General features: G+C 39.0%; 1 protein-coding gene across 6 annotated transcripts in view; it reads right to left on the bottom strand.

Annotated features, from left to right (window-relative positions):
- Antp (homeotic protein antennapedia) overlaps positions 1-23,137 on the bottom strand; it is a 395,272-nt gene that overhangs the window by 181,513 nt on the left and 190,622 nt on the right. For all 6 annotated transcript variants that reach the window (XM_072303373.1, XM_072303372.1, XM_019052870.2 and 3 more), the window contains one exon: positions 13,909-13,943. The gene's annotated coding sequence lies outside the window, so the exon portion shown is untranslated. The remainder of the gene's footprint in view (positions 1-13,908; positions 13,944-23,137) is intronic.

The raw sequence follows: 23,137 nt of genomic DNA on the forward strand, positions 1-23,137 counted from the left end.
ACGGGAGGCTCCGCTAACAATGAGGCCCTGAAAGATTTACAAGTCCCTGTTCTTGCGCACTGCTCAACGAACTAATAAGTTACGCAGGCAGTTCGACAGGGCTACTTTTTTATCTTTGACAATTTTATTGCGACTACTTCCGATAGCTCATCAATTTATCAATGGAATAACCTTAGAAGCATCTCAAAAATGCATCAAAGGTATCAGCGGTCAGCGATGAATGTATCTCGACTGGTTTACAATAAAATATCAAGGGTCACTCTGGGTAGAATTTTCTAATAACTCTATTGGCGGTGTCAAAATGAGAATAAATGTCATAGTAGAAACGTAAAAAAAAATAGACAATTGTATTTGAATAGCAACGGTAAATCTTAATTACAGTTTCCAAAAGTTTTATTACTGTTTTATTTACTTGAGGGAATATGATTTTACTTTTTTCGGGAAGTATTATTGAAAAGAAGTCAAATTCACCGGAAAAATCATGATAAATAATCATTTCTTACGAAGTACTTTAGGAGTAAATTTTCTATTCTCAAATGAGCTTCATGACGTGTAAACAAGAGATAATAGCGGTTTTGCCATTTATTGGTACCTATTCTTTTCCTATCTCAAACAACGAACAACGGTGAAGAATGTCGAGTCAAGTTAGGTTTGGTTGGGTTAAGCAACTAAACTAACTCCGCGATGAAGCTTAGGGTATCAAGCAAAATTGAAGGCGCAAATTGAGGTAACAACGGACAACGGTGAAGAATTTCGAGTCAAGTTAGGTTTGGTTGGGTTAAGCAACTAAACTAACTCCGCTATGAAGCTTAGGGTATCAAGCAAAATTGAAGGCGCAAATTGAGGTAACCAGTCCGTCCCAAATGAAAAATAGGACAAAGCATCTGCTTCGTCACAACAAATGTTCATGCTTCGATTTTTTATCATCTCGTTTCAATTTTTTAGATATTTTTCACCATGAAAAAGAAGAAATTAGAATATTTTGAAATATTTTTATAAAATAAATAATGACCCGTATTTGAAATAATGAAAACTTTATTTCATAATGAAAATTATAAGCGTCGAAGACTTACATTTCATTGTAACTCTTTCAATGTATATTTTCTAATCGTCTAGAAACTACATACGAAACGTATTTTTTTTTAAAAAAAGAAACAGTTTCATGGAATTGAAATTCAATTTCATTAAGTATAATCATAACCTGTGGGAAGACCGAGCTTTGTGGCGATTAGGTGTCGCAAAGCGCCAAAGAGCGCTATAACAGCGACTCGTATGTATGTATAATCATATCCCGTCGAAAAATTAATACAAATCCCAATATTTATGCAGGAAATTTCCTAAATTGCATACATTGAAATCTGAAAAACCGTCAATATATTAAAATCATTTGAATAGCATTGAATCTTGAAATCTTATAGATACTTTAGTAAACAGTAAACGCTGCTAGTCACGTACAGGTGAGTGAGTAGGTATAACGTTGAGCTGAGCATGTGTAAGAGATGCGGTGAAACACGTAAGTAAGTTTAAATTCATTTTCCCGTTCGCTTCCTTCTTCCGTTCTCGGCTTATACGGCCCCTTGAACCGTGTAATGGAACACATCGTATTACGTACTTTTATAAGCACGGGTTTCCGACGAACAAGTGCCTCTACCTTCGTCCCTTTGTTTTCCGCCTCACAGTCAAGAGGGAAAACTTCAACCAGCTATGAAATACAAAGAATAAAGTATGTTGCATACTCGGTAAAATTTCACTAAGGACTCACAATTATTGAAACAAGTTGCTTTCCATAGCATTATTACGCAAACCGTACACTGGAATTGCTGCTCAATTAGTGCAGTAATTTTAAGTAGAGAGATATAAGAGTGAGAAAAAACCTTCAATTATGTATTAGTAATCTTGAGATGGATTGATTTGGGTCTAAAGGACTGGATACACGATCAAATTCCGAGCCTTTTCCGATCGAAGTAGACCATTTGATGGCATTTGGTCGTCATTCAATAGTCTTCTTCGATCAAAATTTGACGGCTCGTTCAATTTTATTTAAAAGGAGTGACACCATTCATCATGTCTTGCTGCACGGAACAGGACTGATGCTTCACGACAATTTGATGGAAATTGGTTCCAGAATTTGATCGTGTAACGAGACCTAGAAGTAAACTAAACTGATGGAATTTAGCATGGAAATTTGCATCTAAACAATTCCAAATTTTGAGACACTACTCGGATCTCTGATTCTCATTAAACTCTTGCATGACTTGCTAGCTGAAGCAAGATTAACACGTTCAATGTAGTACTGAATTATATTCTTTAATTCAAATCCAATATTCACAAACAAACACCCAATTAAAAGCGGGGAAAAATCTAATTCTACAAAGTTCAATCGAATCCTGACCTAGGATACGAATCGACACCTCGCAAGCAATTGACAGGCAGGAATGCCTGGAGCGAAAGTGTGTCACCGGTTCAAAGGTCGCGGCTTGGAAGCCGAGCCTGACGAAGGGACAACCGATCCTGGCTCACGTTCGGAGGGATAGAGACAGGGACAGGGTTCGGACCCCGGCCCTGGAAGTTGGAAGCTGGGAGCGAGAGGAGGATGGTTCGACCAATCAACTCGGGGAACAGCTGTTTCTCGCAACGGGAAGTGCGGGGCCCGCCTCTGTGCCTCCGATCACCCGTCCACTACGCAGCCCCCCCTCCAGACCAGGGTCCCCTCGCACCCTGCCGTGGGCACGTTCAACATACCTGCTGTTAGTTCTCATGGTTCGCCGTGGTGCCAGTTATGCAGCTACTCATGTTTTGTAAAATTAAGTATGGACAGAGGTATGCTGGTGTCTTCGTGAGCTTAAAGACTTAAATAGAAAATATCTAAAACTGGGACTGGACTCGATAAACAATTGACAAAAAATGTTTGGGGTTTCGGCTACTCATAATGAAAGAAAGAAATATGTAGCTTGTAGCCGATTTTCTCTTTAATATGTAGAATTAGGCCATGCTTAGAGAAAACTTAGAGAATGCTAAGGTAATTTTCAAATGAATATTCTCTGGCTTTCACAGTATTGCACACTTTTCTTTTTCTTTCTTTTTAGAGCATGGCCTAGATTACACATTATTAGAGAGAAAATCGGCTGGAAGCTCGATTTTTGTTCCTTTGAAATAATTGACTATCGCGTACACATTGTAAATACTCCTTGAAGCCTTGAAATAATTAGAAGCAAATACGCCCATTTTGATATTAAATCATTTTATAGGCACCCTTGTTCTTCGCTAATTCTAAGTACATGCTTGCGAGGAAAGAGGCCCTCAAAAAGTCCATCTTCCGAGAGTGATTTTTGTATTTAACGTCATATTTTGTTTTGAGTTTAGTGTGATCGTGTGACACGATCACAGTAATCTCAGCTTCTCAAGGCTTCAACAATAACACACGATTCGTGTGTTATTGTTGAAGCCTTTTGACTGTCATTCATGCACCGCTGAACCAGACTCTTTTCGTTACGGAAAAATTTAACCGAATTTGCCCGGACCTGAGAAATGACCTTGTGCTATAATCAACTCAATTACAAAGAGAGTCGCGTTTCGTGTGTTGTTATCAAAACTAAAATAAAATGTAGAAAAATGATAACCTGAAAATAAACAGTTAATTTGTAAAAAATGCGTGTTCTGGTGAACACTTTCCTACATTTTATTTTAACTTAATTCTTGAAAAATTTCATCTTCACTGATGCGCTTCAAAACTCGGCAACCGCGGTGAACAGCCCTTAATGTATGCGTCATAAATTTTAAATCAATACCCGGGAATCAGCTGAGCAGGTTTACTCCAAGACCGCGACCAGAGGTTGAAAGGGGGTATTTACGCTGACGGCTAAAAAACAAGGGTTGCACTGGGGCGGGGGGTGGGGTCATGTTGAAACGAGATGAAAATGAACTCTGTCGGAAATGAAAAGTTGTGAGTTAGGCACCGGCGAGGAAAACCGGATAGAGGGAATATGGGCGGGGGGCGCGGGGGTGCGGAGGAGGGAGGGGGCACTTCCGAAGGAAAAGCTCGCAACCTCATTAGAATTCACAGCGAAGCTTTAGGATCCCAAAACCTAGCTTTCTTCGAAGGCACACAACCCGGACCGCCCGCAGGAACGAACCGTGGTGGGATTACAACCTTAGCCTGCACCTCTTTCGCTCTTTCACCCTTTCGCCCCATCCCCTTCGCGCTCTCGTCATATCCTTCTGGTCTGGCTCTTTCCACACCCTGCGTGGGGCCAAGTTATATGTACCGCTATTCAGGTGAATAAATCATTTCAATCCCGAACTCCCCCCAGAGTTTGCGCTTGTCTTCAAGTTTGAGAACGCTCTAATTTTTCCTCCCCCGCTCCGACCGACTCGCGTTTCACCTTCGGTGAGGATTTTGAGGCTTTTCAAGACTTGACAGTTCTGAATATCTTCGGAAAGCCCCTCCAAGGAAAATTCGATCAAATTTGCCTGGCCATGCTCCGAAAGAATTTCTGTATCAAAATCGTTTAGATTTGTTATCATTAGTATAAAATGATGAAAGTGTATTTGTTAATAATGGATCATATCGAAATCATTAGAGGTTGATGAGAACTAAGATATGAGTGTAAAAAATCATACAAATCTATGAGCGGTAGTATGTGGATAGTGTAAATCGCAAAACACTTATCTCAAATTTCGGTGTTTTAACATCCTAGCAGTTAGTATATTTTTTCAAGAAAAGCGGGCAATCTACATGATTTTAAATTTGAAAAATGAGAAAAAATTAAAAATGCCAATGAATAATTTTTACCGGCCCTCTTTTTTAAGAATAGAAATAAAATAAAATGCGGTAAGAAATCTGGAATGTCACAAATTAAGATACGTGTTTTGTCAATTTTACCATCGGTGCATAAATCGCACCGTGTAATGGACCTGGTCGTTAGGTAATTTTCTTGCTACCTTAATTTTGAAATTCATTATTTATCCATGTTTAATTTCCACAGTTGGAGCAGTATCTGAAATCTCTTTTCCATTTTGCAGCTAATTTTCGCAGTATCATGGAAGCAGATATAGCTGGAGTAAAAAACAAAGCATGCAAAAACAAACAAAAAGCGCAAAGGATGAACAAAGGACGAAAACTTGTGAAGATGTAAGATACGTGCGAACATTGAAATAAACCGTACGGTGCACCTGATGGAATTGAAAACATGCAGGTTTGAAAACTTTTAAACTCCAACTAAGACTATCCATTATAATCGCCGACGATAAAATGCAACGTGTTTTTCTATCCGAACTTTTTCTTTTCGCCAACTTTCCCGGCACATCTAGAGCTGAAATCAGTTTCAAAGAGGCTTCTTCTCGAAAAAGTTTCGTAATTATTCAAAGAGCGTCTTGCACCCGAAAAAATACCGTCTTTTGTGTTAATTTATCTACCTTCCAAGGGAACAAGTACCAACACTCGAACAAGAAAAAATGCACTGTTAAAAAGAGGGTAGAACTTTTTAATTAACGGGATTCTTAGGCAACAAGGGGTCATATCTGCCAAGTGGGACGGTTAAACGATATTTTTACATCATGAATCATTTAGAGATACCCCTATCAAAAACATTACGATGGGTATGTTAGTTGTCTGACGCCACTGGCAAGGCTTGACAGTGTGTTCATAAATTGTTAATATTTAGAATGAAGAGCAAACATACCGATGGAGAAAAAGAAGAAGAAGAAAAAGTGAAGAGAAACTTGAAGAAAAAAAGAAATGAAACATTTCTAAGGCAACTTCTTACGATAAACGCGCATGTAGAAGAAAAAACGCATTTTTTAAAACAAAATTGGGGTTTTGTCAAAAACATTGATTAATAAATTTATTGGTAAAAATCTATCGGTATAATTTTATTTTATTCAGAAGATGACAATATTACTCGATTATTTCACCTTTGCCCAACCGTGAGCGAACAAAAAATACATAATTTAAAGAAATTTAGAAATCACGGTTCGTAATTTCAAGACGGCAACTAATCGTGCACTGCGGTACGTTTGTAGTCTATACGAAACTTTGAAGGCGAATATTGTGAGTCTCATTACCCGTTGTCAAAGGAATTATTTACATTTTACTAAATACGCTGCGCATGGCAACCCTGAAAAAGAGCAACGGGGTGGGGACAGGGATACGAGGCTCGCAATTGTTTTCGGAGGAGGGGACGGGAAAGGGGGGAGAAGGGATGACAGGGGAGGGGGCTGAATAAACAAAAATAAAGCAGAAACAATTTACTCCGGAGTAACGAGGAAGCCGACGAGGAGATCCATCAATTTCGGTTCAAATTAAATCGACGCTCCTAACAAACATTGGAGGAAATCCATACCCCACGAATAGCAGATCTCCGAATACTTGTTAATGTATGTTGTCGGATTTGACGCATTAAGTCAAGGGAAATGTAAGGGAATGGGCCAATAGACAGGGTAAGAAATTAAGCACTAAAGCACATGATTTTGCACCAAAATTTTACGCAGAACACATTGCAAAGATACAAAATTCAAAACTAAAAGTCCATAGCAAGGGAATGGGCCAATAGACAGGGTAAGAAATTAAGCACTTTAGCACATGATTCCTCACCAAAATTTCACGCAGGACATATTGCAAATATCAAAAATTCCAAAATAAACTTGTATTTGAGGGGCTTGGAAGACAAGGCGCAAATAAATGCATTTTTTGAAAAGTGCAAAAATTGAGATCTTATCGATCTCAAGTAAAGGTAGTCTCAATGCTTATTTTGTGAAAAGTTTGCTCCCAAATTTCAATTTTTAAGCATCAAATAGTCAGTTTGAACTATTTTCGGCATAAGGATCCATGTGATTTCGAAACTTCAAACACGTATGGTTGGTTGGTAGATACGTTTTTTTGGTGCTCTTGTGTCTAGAAATATCGAAAACTGCACTTATGCGCCTTGTCCTCCAAGCCCCTCATGCATATGACAAATAAACATTCGTAATTTAAATGTTGCAAAAAAAAACTATAATCACAGCAGTGTAAACGCATAAACGTATGCGTTGGTTACAAGACCATCCTCCCGTAGACATTCTGGGAGCTGGCAATTCTTCATTTCTTGTAAAACCCCCTGTCGTCATCCTTTTACAGGACGTTTCTTTCGGCTCCACCCAGGGAGAACCCAATTAGGCATCTTTTGACAGCCTTTTTCCATCATACGACTAAAATTCCCGTACCAGATTAGCTGTTTAGCCATAATGCTGAGCAAGATATACAGAAAAAATTAAAAAATTTTACACAAAAAAATTTCACTTTAAAAAGAATTTACGAGCAAAAATTTAGAAAATATTTTATGGGACTCCGATAAAATTCAGGACGATTCACGGAAGATCTGACAACGTAGGAGGACCCTGGTGTAATGCGCCTTGTTGCGACGAGAGCTGCACGTTTCACGACGTCGACGGTCCTACGTCTTGTTGCACCGGAGAGTGAGGAGGTGTCGGCGGTCCCGCATCCACTGTCACCTAAAATTCCCCACTGTGGAACCCTCTCGATTCCAAGCCCGTCTAGTGTCTCTTTGAACTCCACATCTAAGTTCGAGCAGCTGAACACCGTAGTTAGATTACGAGAGTTTCAGCAAAGACTCGTCTTCTGAGACGGAACTTGGAAAAAAGCTCTTTCCTTACGGGCTCTGATAATAATCTAAGTAGAGGTCTTCCTCGATAAATATTTGAAATAGACGTTTTAGCAACAATTCGACGTTCCCCTGACGAAAGAACGTAACTGCATTTGAAAAAAAAGCTCTTTTCTTACGGGCTCTGATAATAATCTAAGTAGAGGTTTTCCTCAAGAAATATTTAATATAGACGTTTGAGCGACAATGCGACGTTTCCCTGACGAAATAACGTAAATACATTTCAATGTTGCTAAATTTTCCCTCGCAAATTGCATTTTTACAAGGAAAATCCTGGGCATTTCTAATTAAACATTTCACTGATTTTTCCGCTGATCTCATGTGAAAATTAGACTAATTTTGAACGCAAATTGCGCATGTATATTCGTGTAATAAATTAGCAAAGGAATGGAGGTACACGTTCCTCCGTCCAAGAAACGACAATTTAGTCCCGTAATCGTTCTTCAAAAAGAAGAAGATATGATTTTGTGTGACGATCAAAAAGCACTTTAAAATACTCCAAAGAAGGAAGATGAAGTACAAGAACGAATATCACTATCCTGCAAACAATAGTCATATTTTTCAATTTTCTCGGCTCTGAAATTCGACCACTTTCCGCGGGGGGCGGAAGATTCGTTTACCGAAAGACTAGGGTTCGAAACGCGGCTCTGGTTAAGAGCGAGGGAAATTATCGGATTAGAAGTGTCGTTCCTAAGTGATCTCGTTGCGGTATAGTTGATAGCGGCCGTCATCCGCCCTCTGTTCCGGAGCACCAAGTGCCAACTCCTGGATAAAAATAATTCCATCGGCTTCGTCCCGGCAGAAGCGACCGCGGGATGATTTAAGGGCGCTACAACAGGGACAGGGACGTCAGCGTGTGTGGAAAGGATGAGCAAAAGATCCCGCCGAGACACCGGGATCATCGGGAAACCGATATTTGAGATAGAACAGTTTTCACAGAACCCACCATGCGAGTGCTTTCGGGTGAGCCAGGATACGACGCCAGATCGTATGAACATTTAGTTATTTTTTAGAGGTTTTGTCACATTTTGGACTAAGAATCACAAGCGCCATGCGACGTTTCAAAATTTCCGCCGCCGTTTTATTTTTTTACGGAGAAATTGTTCAACGAAGCTGTCCAAAAATGTCACTGAATTTTCTATGCGCTGCCGGTAAACTTGAGTGAAATTTTCGAACAGATTCAACCATCGATTTTTCTGTAAAAACATACAATGGCAACGGAAATTTTGAAACTTCGCATGGCGCTCGTGATACATTGGTGACGATTTGACACGCGGAAAAAAGGAATGTCAATGGACCACTTAGAAGCAAGATACGAATTTAAGTATTCTGATTCATATTTCATGACGGAAATTTGAATTGCCTGGTCTGTTCCTTTCCCACCATGTATTATTCGAAGTGTAAGTAATTGGCTAGAGCTGAGCCAAAGCGTCAAGATTTTTGGAATGAGAGTCATATGCTTTTCTTTTCTATCTCCAAAAAAAAAATATATAATACGGCAAAAAATTATTGGGTTTCGGCCAATCATAATTGGAAAGCGCTAAATTGAGTTTCTGGCCGATTCCGCCGAAACGTCTGCTTTTGTCACAATGTACAGGTAATTTTTAAATAAAAATGTAATTCTCTTGCGCACTGTTCTATTGCTAAGCTTGATATGTATTTGCAGAGTTTTGCTTCTGCAGAATCGGCTAAAAGCTCAATATGTTGCTCCTTACAGCTGACATTTTCAAACAAATCCTAAGGTAATAGGAAGCTTTTTTAATACCCCTAATAGCTCCCGGCGGTGGAGATGGACTTGTTCTGGTGTCCATCTTGCAAGAAACGTCCATATTTCACACTTAACCAGACGATAAAAACCGAGATTTTGATCTCGAGCGCACAACGCCGGGCGCGGATAATTAAATTAAATTTTTGATGGAAATCGCGCGAAGGAAAAAAGGAAGCTCTTACTTGCACGAGGCGGCATGATAGACAGCAGGGTTCAGGGGCCGGGAGCCGTGGGCGGGAGGGGGGCGGAGAAGTTTTCAGGGGCTTCAGGGAAAGGGGGCTTGTCAGGATCGGTTTCAGCGGGCCGTAAATCAGGGCGCCCGAAAATGTCACGGGGCGCAAATTAAATATATGGAGCATCCTTACATAACGTTGACTGGCCATAAATCACCGGTCGGTTCTGACAGACGCGACAACTGAACGCCACCCCCGCGGAACCTTGCCCCCCGCCCGTCCGTCAGTCCCCCCCCGCCCGCTGCAACCCCCCCCCCCCCCGTTCGCGGGCGCAGAGAAAAGTTGAGCCACCGACATGTCCCCGAGTTGTGTTTATCTGACGTGACACCGAGTGCCGCGGGAACTTGTGCTTCTACGATAACATAATAACAGAAACAATCGCCGACCGTAGTTACCCGCGATCACGTAGATAGATTTCGTGGAAAGAATTGCTCCACGTGAGAGACGCCACGGGAAGCTTGGATTTGTAATCTTCTGCCATATATTTTATTTGAGGTGCTGAGGATCTAAACCTGCAGCCTTCAACAGAGGTGATAAAAACGCGAGAAATTTTTTTGCTAATACCCAGGACCACACCGGAACTTCGAATTCTAATAATACGTTAGATGAGATGATTCTTCTGGTTTGAATCCTGATTATGTTATTCTGAGAGGTATTAACTTCAGTTCGTAGGTCTAAACTATTTTGCTGTAGGGAAAACAAGCCCAAACAGTTTAAACATTTCAATGGAATCCAAAATTTACCACATTTTTACAAAAAATTGGGCCAAGTTTCTTAGTGTTTTTTTTATGTATTTCTTGTTTAATGCTCAGTAATAAAACCTAATTTTTGAGAGAAGACGGATATTGCAAGTTTTGATCCTCGGTGCCTCTTGATTGAGGGCGGGTGTATGACCATTACTAAGGTGTATGAAGTCTCCAGTAGATAAAACAGGTAACAGGTATTATTGCGGGTGAAAAAAGACAAAAAACTGCGTGAGTGTTTTTGAGCAAATCTTCTTTCAAAGTATACTTTGCAAGAAAAATTTGACCATAAAAACTGAGATATCTCCTCTCATACATTACTGTAACTTTCCTGGGGAAATGAAACTGAGAATATGTGCTTCAAGGATAATCTATTTGGGTAGAAATCACGGAAATGTTCCTTTTGCCTCTTTTATTCTTCCATGAGCTTCAATTTTGCAAAAAAATGTTCAAGAAGGTGGCATGGGGGCATAATACTGAAAATTTTTGAACAAAGGTTAGTCAGGAGGGAAAAAAATCCGAAATCTCGAGGAAAATGACCTTTTCAGAACCATTTCGGTCCCTTTAGGCTACCCTTTCACATTAGCAATACCTCAGTTCGAAAGTCATATTTATTTAGTTGTGACTTAAGTGTGAGGATGTTACTGTCGAAATAATCAAACGGACAAATATTTTGTGATTATTTTCAGATCTATCAACGGAAATCGACCAGATTTTGAATCTTTGGTTTGATTTGAGAGGCTCAAGCACTCACAGAAGGGGAATCGAGTCTGTTCGTGACACTGCATGAAGATTGAGGATAAGGTATGATATGAAAAAGAAATCGTTATATACAGCCTCAAACAAAGAAGAAAGACAAGAAGCAAACCCTTGAAAGATGGAGGAGAATTGTAGCAAGTACTTCCCACACTACTAGAGAGTTTGGATAAGCTTCAGTGGTATACTGCGAATTTTAAATAAAAGAGGCAGCATATGGAGCAATATCCAGGGTTTATACGCGTAAATTGAATTATTTACCGGTTTAAGGCTAATTATCATCTTTTTTAAAACTTTATACTCATGACATGCTGTTAAATATACTATGCATCCTGCACCTGCACCTTTTATTCTATGTATTTAAAGGATCACATGCTGATTTTAAGAAATGAGGTTAGACAGCTTTAGCTTTCAATGAATATTCAGGTTCTACAATATTTTTTAAACAAAGCACATTGATTGCCAAAGAGCGAAACCACCAATAGCGAGGTGCAGCAATCGACTATCGATATTTTCTCATTTAAGACCATGCTGAAGAATAGATTCTTATGGTGTTCGTTGCAAACTCCCTTATAATTGATCGGTTTTTTTTTTCTTTTTTCATAGGTTTGAATGGTAAATTAATCGATATTCGCAAAGCGCGCCACGCCACTGGATACCACGTATCTCCATTGAAGTGTTTCAGAATTTTGGATCCTTTTTTATTTTTTTAAAGAAAACTTAGCCAAATTTAGGCTTGACATTTACATGGAATATTCTCTCAGCAGATGAGAAAAATCAAGGAAGTTTCCACAAAAATATGAGTAAATCTGCAACGTCGCAATTGAAGATACGTGGTTTCGCACTTTTAGCTATTGATTTATTACATTTGCAGAGGCATTTGGAGGAGAAGACTGTCAAGTAATATTAACGTTTTTGTCTGAGAGTTTGGCCACTCCGCGGACCACACACGCAGCGAACGTGCGTGCTTTGAAGCGTTGGGCTTGCGCAACGAATTGCATCCGGACAGGAGATCTGGACTTTGTAAGCTGAGAGGATACAGTTTGAGCAATGGTCCAAATAAGGGAAATGCAGTTGAAACTTGTAAGACAATGATCGTCAAAAACCGCGGTACAGTAAAGCTTTCTCATCATGAAGATGCAATGCTAAATGGACCAACCAGGACCACGTTAGCCAAAACGGAACTAAGCCACATCAGATATTTCTATTTTTTTTTTTTTTTTTTGTTTTTTTTAATTTAATACAAATGGCATTGCTTTTACATAATAAAGAATGCCATTCATATCAGCTAATGATTTTATCATCTAAATTTTAGAAAATGTTTAATCAAATTTCAATTAAATTATCGTTTGTCATTATTTAATAGAAATTTGTAAGAAACTGAACCAATAAATTATTCACCTGATTCATCAATTTGGTTCTGCAATTCTTATTCCGCTTATTTAAAGCCCATATGTTTGTTTTTAGACCATGAAAACATTATGGTGTGTGTTTAAGCCGTATGAGTAAACTTAAGTTGTTACAATGACAGATCTCTTTCGATAATTTCTTTAAGGTTTGGTTACTAGATATATTCCAACACGATGGGTTAATTTTCATTAAACACTGGGAAAAAAAAATCGGTCATGTTGCCGCACTATTCTGTTTATTTAACTGAGTTTTTTTTGCAGTTTTTTGCAGTTTTTTGAAAGTTCGGTTGCTTGAACCAATAGAATGACCGCTATAGAACACCTGTCTTACGATTCATAAGACCGACATTGTGTTCTCGGTGTAACAGATATAATTTCAACGGGCGTAATATGTTGCTAACTTGCCCCACTGAGTATATTATGAGTAGTGTATTTTTCTCTTTGTAAATAAGCCCTTCTCCTCAAAATTACGAAAATATCGTCTGTGTTTTTTTCACGCAAAACACACGTCTTGCGGGTATAACAACAATTTAACGGCATCTGTTGATTCCCATGCTTCCAACCCCTGATACAAGAAGAGCTGAAACGCAGGGAGGAGAAATTGAGCTTGGAGGTTGAGAAATAAAAACGATTGGAAAAGCCATTCACAAACTTTGTTTCAAGTTTTTCTTTCCCTTGCGGCGACTTATGACAGTGATATCCTGCTGTGTCTGGAGAGGGCGGAGGTTTCATTTCGATAAGTTGTAAGTTTTCGCAGGTCTACCGTGGTTTTTTGTTTTACTCTATCTCACAATAGACGATTATAAAAGGTATGAATTCAAGCACTAAGCATGTTTTCTCTACAAAATACAACGAGAAAAGAAATCACACGACAGAATGTCTGGAAATCAATGCCCAAAGAAAAATAAAAGCCTTTACAATAAATTATCTTGAAGGCAAAAATGCAGAGAACGTTATTTGTATAATCCATTTCATCTGTGTTAAAAGTACTTGCTAATATCTTGTTTAGGAGATGATTTTTAAACTTCCCATTGTATGAAACATTTTTTACGTGAAATTTTGAGGAGGAAACATGTGACGATTTGTTTTAGTTCAGACTTTATCTAGTCGCCCTTTGTACTTTGCATTCGTCAAAAGTTCAAAATCTTGAATACTCCCTCATACATCAGAAAGTACTTTTTCAAGATTCATTTTCCAAAACTAAAATTTCCCAACTATTAACTTTAATTATTTTACAATTAAGAAACCACGATATGCTTTTGGGATTTGAAAAACGTCCTAACTACTTTTATGACAGAGTAACAACATGAAATAGAACAAAAAAGCTTTAGTATGCTTTACCTTTATCCAGGCGTATTCAGAATGGTGGAACGTATCTGAAACAAAAAATGTATTTTTGATAAGTTTTCAGTGCAATCGTGATGTCAATCCACTAGTTGTATGGGCTGAGGAAAAAATAAATAAAAGAATATTGAGTTTCACTTGAGAAGCAGGGATAAAAGGTCGGCGGAATGGTCAAGCACATCCCTTTTACCCTATTCTCCCTCAGTAACTTCGTAACTAAATAATCCGATTTCGTCACCACGGCCACCCTTCGGGCGCTGTGACCTTTAATGATACGATTTGATTCCAAATGCGATCAGAGTTGGTATTCAATTCTTTGGGGACCCAAAAAATTTCATATGTATACTTGCAATCTTAGGATGATTCATGGCAAAAAGATACACTAACAAAATAGGGGAAATATGGAAGGGACGATGGTAAAAGAAGGACGAAAATCTATTGGCCAACTGACCATGATGGAAGCTACTGTCAATTATGTAATATTTATTATCATTCCAATTACTTCGGTTTTGCCTGTTTTTTGTGTCTGATTTTTGATCGATTGTTCCTTCTCATGTTCTCTTTTTGTGTTTCTTTCCACATTTTTCATCTGCAATAAACTTCTCTGACTCGGTGTAATCGAATATCATTTCGAAATGGCAGAGGCCTATGTTGGCCTCAATAGTAACTACAATGAATCTTGTTTCCTTTACGCATGAACACGTGTTTTTGAACGTGCCATAAATAAACGTATATACCACCTAACCTGACTTCAATTTTGGGCAAATTAACCCTCGAATGTGACCAAATTATCTTGAGGCAATAATCTGTTTCCTGTGGATCCGATCTTTTTGAATATCGCTAGAGTAAAAAATCATTATTTAAAAGTCCTGGCAATACTGGGCTCTATTTACTGTGGATTCACCTCAACTTATGACGATGCATGGTGAAACTGCAGAAATCCGCGTATCTCGTTTTGCTGCGTTGTGTTCCTGTCATACTTTATTTTCTACATGGATAACTACTGAACACAATTTTTTGAAAATTCCAATTATTTTTCTTCTCTTTATAAAGAATATACCGTGAAAACTTCAGGGCATAATGTTGGTTCGGTCTCCTCTAAAAAAATAAAACAGAAGCGGAAATTTTGAATCACCGCAACTGAGATACGCACTTTTGCAGTTGATAAACTAATCCACTTTTCAATTTCCTGATTATGCAAGGCTGCAGTTGAAAAAAATAGATTTTTTGAGACCTACCATTTTCTAAGATTATATGTATAACATATGGGATCACGTACGATTAACTTGTACCTACTAATTATAAATCATCATCTCCCGCAAAAAAGCGAATGAAGAAAGTACGAGTAGACGAAACCGTGCGATAGTGGGGAAGAAATCAGTGACGCGATCAGGACGGAAAATCTCAGGGGTAAAACAGACGAAGATAAATATGAAGCGGATGTAATTTTTTATCCCGTCTGTCCTCGGGGCCGGAGTGGAAATTCGAATCGTCAGCGAGCACGGAAGAAGGGAGCGACAGCTTCGAGAAGTGAGCGCGAGACGAGGAATGATGGAAAAAAGTGGAATGCAAGTATTTCACCCCTCATCAGAGGAGCTTCTGGTTCCGAATGCCGACGAGATCGCTGACCCACTCCAGCCACGAATTGGATCGCATTTAGCAAAAAGGAACCAGCGCAGTTAAGTGTTTTCAAAATCGTACAACTTCTTCCTATTTTTAAAAAAATACTTAATAAAGGTACAGAAAATAATTTACACGATTATTTTTCTTTAAAATAACAATTTTTTGGTGGGAGGCAAAAACTATTTGTTGTTCTGGAAGATTTTTTAGATAATTATGAGGAGGCAACATTTTTACAGCACTGGTTCCTTTTCGCTAAATGCCATCCAATTTACCTTCAAAATCTCAGCGAAGAGAAATTTGCGGACGGTTCGAGCGGATTCAAACGCCGGACTTTTTTGGGGGGAGCATTGCATAATGAATCAACTGAAGAAATTGAGTGACATTCTTTTTCTTCCAAGAAAAACGCGTTTGAAATGAAAAATTACTCAGAAGCGTGTGAAAGGAAGTAATGAGCTCTTGCGTTTAATTTTTTCACCAAATACCCCTTGCGACGAAATCCGCTTATTATAAGAAATGAGGAGTAGGAATTTCAAACCTGGTAAGCGCCATCAGGTGATGCTGAGATTAAGCACGGTGTCACACACCGAGAAATAACATAAATGCTTCCACCCAATGGAATTTTCATTCGAGAATTTTCTAAAAATTTCGTACTTGTTTCCATGAAAAGAATTCTTCCTCTCATGAATTCCCTTGCGAATGAAAAAATCGCACAATTTTAGCAACATCTGATGGCGCCTCCCAGATTTTGAGTCTCTAAAATATAAATAAATATAAAAATTAAAGTGTCATCGTCATTTATTCCACGATTGAATATCAGAAATTACTGGCATTTTAGTCTCATAGCGTTATAAAATCTTTCCGGTACCGATGATGTCAAGTTTATCTCCGACTGAAAGGGTCGGTTCTATTATTTGCTGAATTATTTTCGAATATGGCAACTTCGCTGAGTATTGATTTAGAGGTTGCGCGTCTCCTTGTGACGGGATGAAGCAAGACCCTACGACGCACACTGGGGTCAGCAGTGGCGTGGCGTGCTTTGCGATTCATCGATTGATCTGCCATTTGAACCTATGGAGAAGTATCGATAAACAGGGTGTTTACACACAGTCCCTACACATACATTAAGGAGACACAGCCTTCCCAAAGTTTGTGCGTGCATTATTAACTTTTTACCATACATTTATTATCATCATTCACAAAATCTTGAATATAAGTACTTTGGATTCAAAATTTTCAGGTGCACTTTCACATATTTTTTCAATGCAAGGTGAGATTCGTAGAGAATACACAAAAAAAATCTCCGAGCAGATAACTATTGCCACACGATGCACAGTGGAACAAGCAATTGGACGCATTTCTGTCAAACGGAACTATGTGCATCATGACTTGAGCCCTGTTATGCATGTATTCTCATGGGTCTCAGGGCTCATGTCTTAATGCACATAGTTCCGTTTGACAGAAATACGTCCAATTGGAAGAGTCAAACATGAATTACTTTATAAAAACTGCAAATTTTGTTGTTAAAATTGTCAAATTTGAAATTTAAAAGGATGCTTTTAATAGACAGTTTTCGGAGAAAAAGAATGGAGCCACTTTTAGATCCCCAAACTTTTGTATTAACGGTACCTTCAGGTATTAAAGTTTCCAAATTTTGTCCGACTTCTCCCACTAACTAGTTCCATTGTGCGGTAAGTTCCTTGCCTACTTTGAAAATTGAAGGCAAAATAGAAATACCTCCTTTCCCCAAGCCCAAATCAATTGGAACTGGAGATAACCAACAGCCTCGAAAAATAGGTTTGTCTTCAGATGAATGGAATCCACTTGTGCGCCGAATACCTCGCGTACAGCTGAGCTGAAGCTGGAAGCAGCACGCCCCGCCGCGAGGCCCCGACACGGTGGGGGTAGAACAGGGTGACAACTACCCTCTCGCCCCTCCCGGCACAGGAGACACGTCCAACAGAGGGATGAATATCAAGCTTCCATTCACAACCCCACCACCTCGCAGTTCCACAACCTCGTCACCCAGTCGCGGTCTGCATGGTATCCATCGGCTTCAGTGGCGTCGCGTGCTTTGAGATATATCGATTGATCTGTCATTTAGCCCTATGGAAAAGGATCGATAAACATGGTTTTCGCAAGGAACACCTTTACAATCGATTCTTTACTATAGCACAAAATGGATAAATATCGATTATCGTTCATTCATTCTTGGCTTCTGATCGGCTTCGCTGACGAAAAAATTGGTCACCCTTGTAGGACGAAGGATAGATATTATAAAGGGAAGGGGGGGAGTTAAAATCCAAAAAGAGGTATGAAATTTTCAATAATAAAATTGGATTATTTTTATAGCTTAATATTTTAACGGGACCAAATTATTAAAACATGAAAATGATTTTAAATGGAAAATTCTGATATTCAGCGAGGAATATAGATAGATTCGACAATTGATGGACATCCATTATTTCTTTTAAATTTTAAAAAAACATTTATAAAATTTCAAATTTCAAATTTTTAAAGCTACACAGCTTTCTAATTTGACTCCTGTCTTCAATATCCTTCAATTCATAACGCACCAAAACTTTCTTTCATCCAAAACTTCGATAAGAGGTGAAGCCAATTAGGCATGGACAGATCTTTTGAAAGACCACTTTTGCAGGTGAGATATTAATTTGTGTGTCCTCACACTAATTATTCCTCTTAATTAAGACTCGATAATTCAGAAAAATTTAATTGCTTCGACTATTCTTCTAATTAATTCCATCCAGCATGCGCGACTCGAGTGTTTTAATGTAAGGAGGCCTTACAAAAGGGGAAGATTGAAAATCTTTCCCACTCTGTTTACTTTTCTTCAACGAAAACGCAGAAAGCTCATTAAAAAAAGAGGATTAAAATAAAGAGCTGAAATTATTACCTCCGCTGCGAATAAAACATACTTTTCTTCTCCCCCGTGACAACTTTGAACACAGTTGGGTTTTTCAGAAAGTAGGATTTAAAAGCTCCGGGTTTTGGATTAAAAGTGACGTTTTTTATTTATGAACTCAACGAACTGCATGGAAAGTTTACTGGGGAGAGAAAATGAAGGAGACGGTATGGCAATAGTGTTCATTTTAACCCGTACAGCAGTATTTTACGAGGATTTTTTACGCTCCTGAAAAAAGGATAAGAAATGCCTGGTGTAAATATTTGAGGGATAGGTGTTCATCTGATCCATGCATACATAAAAATGTCAATTTCAGAGCTAAAGGGAAGAGGGCAAAGATGAGAGAAAAGAAAATATCTTACAAATTAATATTCTGATCGTATTCTGCTTTTGATTGGATTTTTCCTGCGAGAATCAACTTTTTGCATTGACTATGAAAAATCCTCTGCATATCACCTTCCGGTACATAACTATCACAAGTGCCATTTGCCGTTTAAAAATTGTCTTTGAAACTTTCTTGAAAATACTTTGAAATAAAAAATTCCACATTGTGTATAATGTCTCTTCCCGGACGTAACTCCATTCCAAGGTTACAAAATTTACTCACATAATTCAATTTTTTGCGAAAATGTACCTATGCAATTTTTGTTCAAACAAAGACAATTTGTCGACAATAGAAAAAACATTTTTTTTGAACATTTTGTTGACATTAGAAAAGGAATCAATGAAATTTTCAGTTAAAAATATCCAAGTTTCTCATGATAAAACGGCATTTTGAAAGAAAAATTTAGCAACATTGAAAAATATAGTTACGTTCTTTCGTGGGGAAACAAACGACGGTACGAGGATTTTCTAAGTTGTTCAACAATTCCGCATCAATTTGATCTGATTCAGTTGGAGGTGGAAAATGAGAGTCACAACACTGGCTTTTGGCGGTAAACTTCGGGTCTGACAGTGAGAGAAAAAAAAGAATGAAAAAAAAAGTGGCGAACCTAATATCATTGAGGGGCGGAGCGTGACAATCCCACTCCGTTTTTCTTCCGAATTTTCAATCGAAGATTAATGAAAGGAAATTCCCGCCACCGTTGGAGAAAAAAGCGGAGAAAAAACAGCCGCGAGGAGGATCTCTCAATCCAGAAGCGATCGAAAGCTTGATTTTTTTCCTCACGGGCGGACGAGCTTTGGCAGTCGCGGAGGGGGCGGGGGTCGAAAAGTAAGTTGGATTCTTATTCCTAGTTGGAGGTCGGTTCCCGGGGGAAAGTTGTTTCATTTCCTATCTGAATCCGCCCCCCATCCCTTTTTGACGGAGGAGGGGAAAGTTGATTTCATGGCGGGTATTACGTGATCGCCACCGGTCGGATCTCCCCCTTCATCCCCCCCGGCTCATCTTCGGTTACTTTTCAACGATCCACCTTTTTACACCCGCTTGAAGGGATACCCTTTCACCTTTAATGGCAAACCTCATCCCTTGGAAATTGTACCGGTAAACGGAGCAACTCAGAGCTTATGACCAAAGGGAGATTTCTTTTTCTTTGCGTGTTCGTTAGCGGTTTTTTTCTAGTGATCGGAAGGAAATAGGACCAAAATAATGGTGAAAATAATTTTCTTTTTTTTCATTTATTTTAATGATATTATTTTTAAGAGGCTTGAAAGGTGACTTTTTTGCGACTCATCAGTATTTTGGAAATTCCGCCCGAATTTTTTCTTAAACTTTAAGATTGCCATTTTGGCGATAGTTTCCGTCGACAAGTACTAAATAAATAATAATAATCGAAGAATATAAAAACCAAATCGAGGCGTGAATGATCAAAATTATCGATATTCCCCATTTTAACCTATGGTAAAAAATCGATTATTTGAAGATAAGAATTAAACATTTCGATTTAATTATCAGAATTAAACATCAAAATTCACAGCTTTGGAAAAAAAACTTTCTGTCCAATTTCTTCCAATGCCTCTTTTCATGGTGCGTAGCAAATGAACTTGCTTATTCAATAATCTCGTGACCATCCAATCGATAGAAACTGCGAAATGAACGAAACACGAACGAAAAAAAAAAAAAAAAATACGAACACAAGAGAGAACTGAATGAACAGCCAAGAATGCGAAGGAAACGAGGAGAAAACAGAAAATTAAGGATACCATCGCACGCGAAAATCTAGGCTCACGACTGTAGATAAAACTGGAGATGCCGGGGTAGTTCCACCCTGCCACGCGAGAACCACGCAACTCTCACTGAAAACCCAGTGCAAATACGCGGTTTTATCCAGTTTGGTGGAGTTAAGTGAGAGGTTAAGCAGGTTTGTCGTCGGTGGAAACGAGAATAGATTAGCACCTGGAAGTTTGCCGTCGGGGCGTGGAGTGCGAGCGCGGTTTAAAGTTACTGGAGCCGATGTGAGACGTAACAACGTAACAGAACTTTGAGATGAGCCCTCGCATCCATAGAACTACATGTATTTCAGGGCTCACGTGGGGTTGAGGATACGCGTTTTTGTCCGCGGAGCAACGACTTATTTACTCGAATGCTGCAAAGAGGAAGCGATTCCGCCCCGACACAAGCTTATGCATCTTGTAGCCTGGTGTGCAATTTAGGCGCAAAAAAAGGAAACAGGTAAGCGTAGTGGACCATGTTGCCAGTTTTTTTAAATTGTATTTCTAGCAGTGATTTAGAACCAGCACTTTGGAGCAATTTGCCATTTTATGACTGACCATAATGCCGAATTTTGGGAGATAATCAATATTAAAAAAATTAAAATAATAATGAATAAAAATCCAAGAATACAACACATGTAACTCGAGGTAAATACGGGTCTGGATTCGTTTGGAGACCCGCACAAGATAAATGATCAATAAAATGTTTCAACTTACTTGCACGTAAATTTTACGAGGAAGTGAGTTTAAAAATTTTATTGAGATAAGGATCTATCGCTGAGGTCACCTGAATGTTTTGTTCACTAGTTTTAAAGCAAGCTCTCGGTCAATCAACCCCCGAACTCCAAGGTCGAGAGGTACACCAAAGTGCTGAGGGAGTCCAAAAGTTTAGTGAGCTCTAAGTGATGGTTTGATTATTTTTTCTGCATAGTTAAATCCTGACTAGCTGCTTCAGCTCGCTACGCTCGCTTGCGCCGCTAGCCGGGGGCAAGCCCCCTGGACCCCCAGTTACTCGCTCCGCGAGTAACTGTTGGCTCGCTTCGCGAGCCAATTTTTGCTACTACCAGTGCTTAGAGGACTTCCTGGAGGCAAAATGATAAATTCAAAAACAAAGAATAGGAAACTAAAAATTACCTACTTTTAGAAAAAGAAACAACCTTGAAAAATAAATAACACTCCTGGAAAAGAAAATCAGAACACTTTTTGAAAATGTAACGGTACGAAAGGGTGAAGATAAATCACCAATTCTCTTGGAAGAAGACATGAGCCGACCCCCGACATGAGCGAAACTACCGTAGGACCCATGCTAGGGTAGAAGGGTGACACGTGTTGTGAGCAGGTAGGGATGGGTTTACGTGGAGAGGGAAACGGAAAATCAGAGAGTGGGAGGTCCCCCAACCATATGACTCGTCCAGCGTCAAAAACGCAAATATGTCGTTATCAAATCGAGGTAAATTTTGCAACTTCGGTCGCGCAAATCGAAAAACGAAGGGGTCTTGGCACATCTAGACCCTATGAGCTTTCATTTAAAACAAATCCGAGGAAAATCGGTCCAGTAGTTTCCGAGATCGAATTAGCACAAACTGTCCAGCGGCAAAAACGCTAATATGTCGTTATCAAATCGAGGTAAATTTTGCAACGTCGGTCGCGCAAATCGAAAAACGAAGGGGTCTTGGCACATCTAGACCCTATGAGCTTTCATTTAAAACAAATCGGAGGAAAATCGGTCCAGTAGTTTCCGAGATCGAATTAGCACAAACTGTCCAGCGTCAAAAATGCAAATATGTCGTTATCAAATCAAGGTAAATTTTGCAACGTCGGTCGCCAAAATCGAAAAACGAAGGGATGTTGGCACGTCTACAGCGTAAGAGCTTTCATTTAAAACAAATCCGAGGAAAATCGGTCCAGTAGTTTCCGAGATCGAATTAGCACAAACTGTTGGAGGCCAAAAAAGGCCTTAGGATATTAAATATATAGATAGATTTCATTATTTCGTGTTTTGCAAGTTTGTTTTTCATTGCGAATTTTTTTAGATTAGTGCGTGGAGGCTATCATCGATTTTCTGCTTAAAAGATAACTGCGAAGTCTTTTAAGCAGATAGATGCGGCAATCGTTCGACCACAACCGCAGCCCATGATCCCCCTAAAACTGTTGGAGCTAATTGGACAGCTTTCACCCGAAACGGCCGGGCTACATCTTAAGTTGCTTAATTTTCTTAATTTTCTCTCATGTTGTATTGTTTAAATGGAAGACTAAGCCACCAGGAAACTTGAAATTTTGTGAGAATATCATCCATAACTAATGGCAAATTATTACAAAAAATTAAAGACATTAGGTAGTTTATTTTTCCGTTAAAAAAAGTAAATTTTAGAGAAAATCAGGCAACATGACGTAAAATTAGGCTGATTCTGGACACAAATTTCCTGCACGTACTAAAAAACCCCATGACAAGGCTCCTCGTGTAGGTGCTCCAGTAGAGCAGGTGAATTGGTGTCCAACTCGGCAACTTGGTGGAGAGATAAATGTCTCGCG

The sequence above is a fragment of the Bemisia tabaci genome, chromosome 8 (assembly GCF_918797505.1).
Source record: "Bemisia tabaci chromosome 8, PGI_BMITA_v3".
Classification (NCBI taxonomy): domain Eukaryota; kingdom Metazoa; phylum Arthropoda; class Insecta; order Hemiptera; family Aleyrodidae; genus Bemisia; species Bemisia tabaci.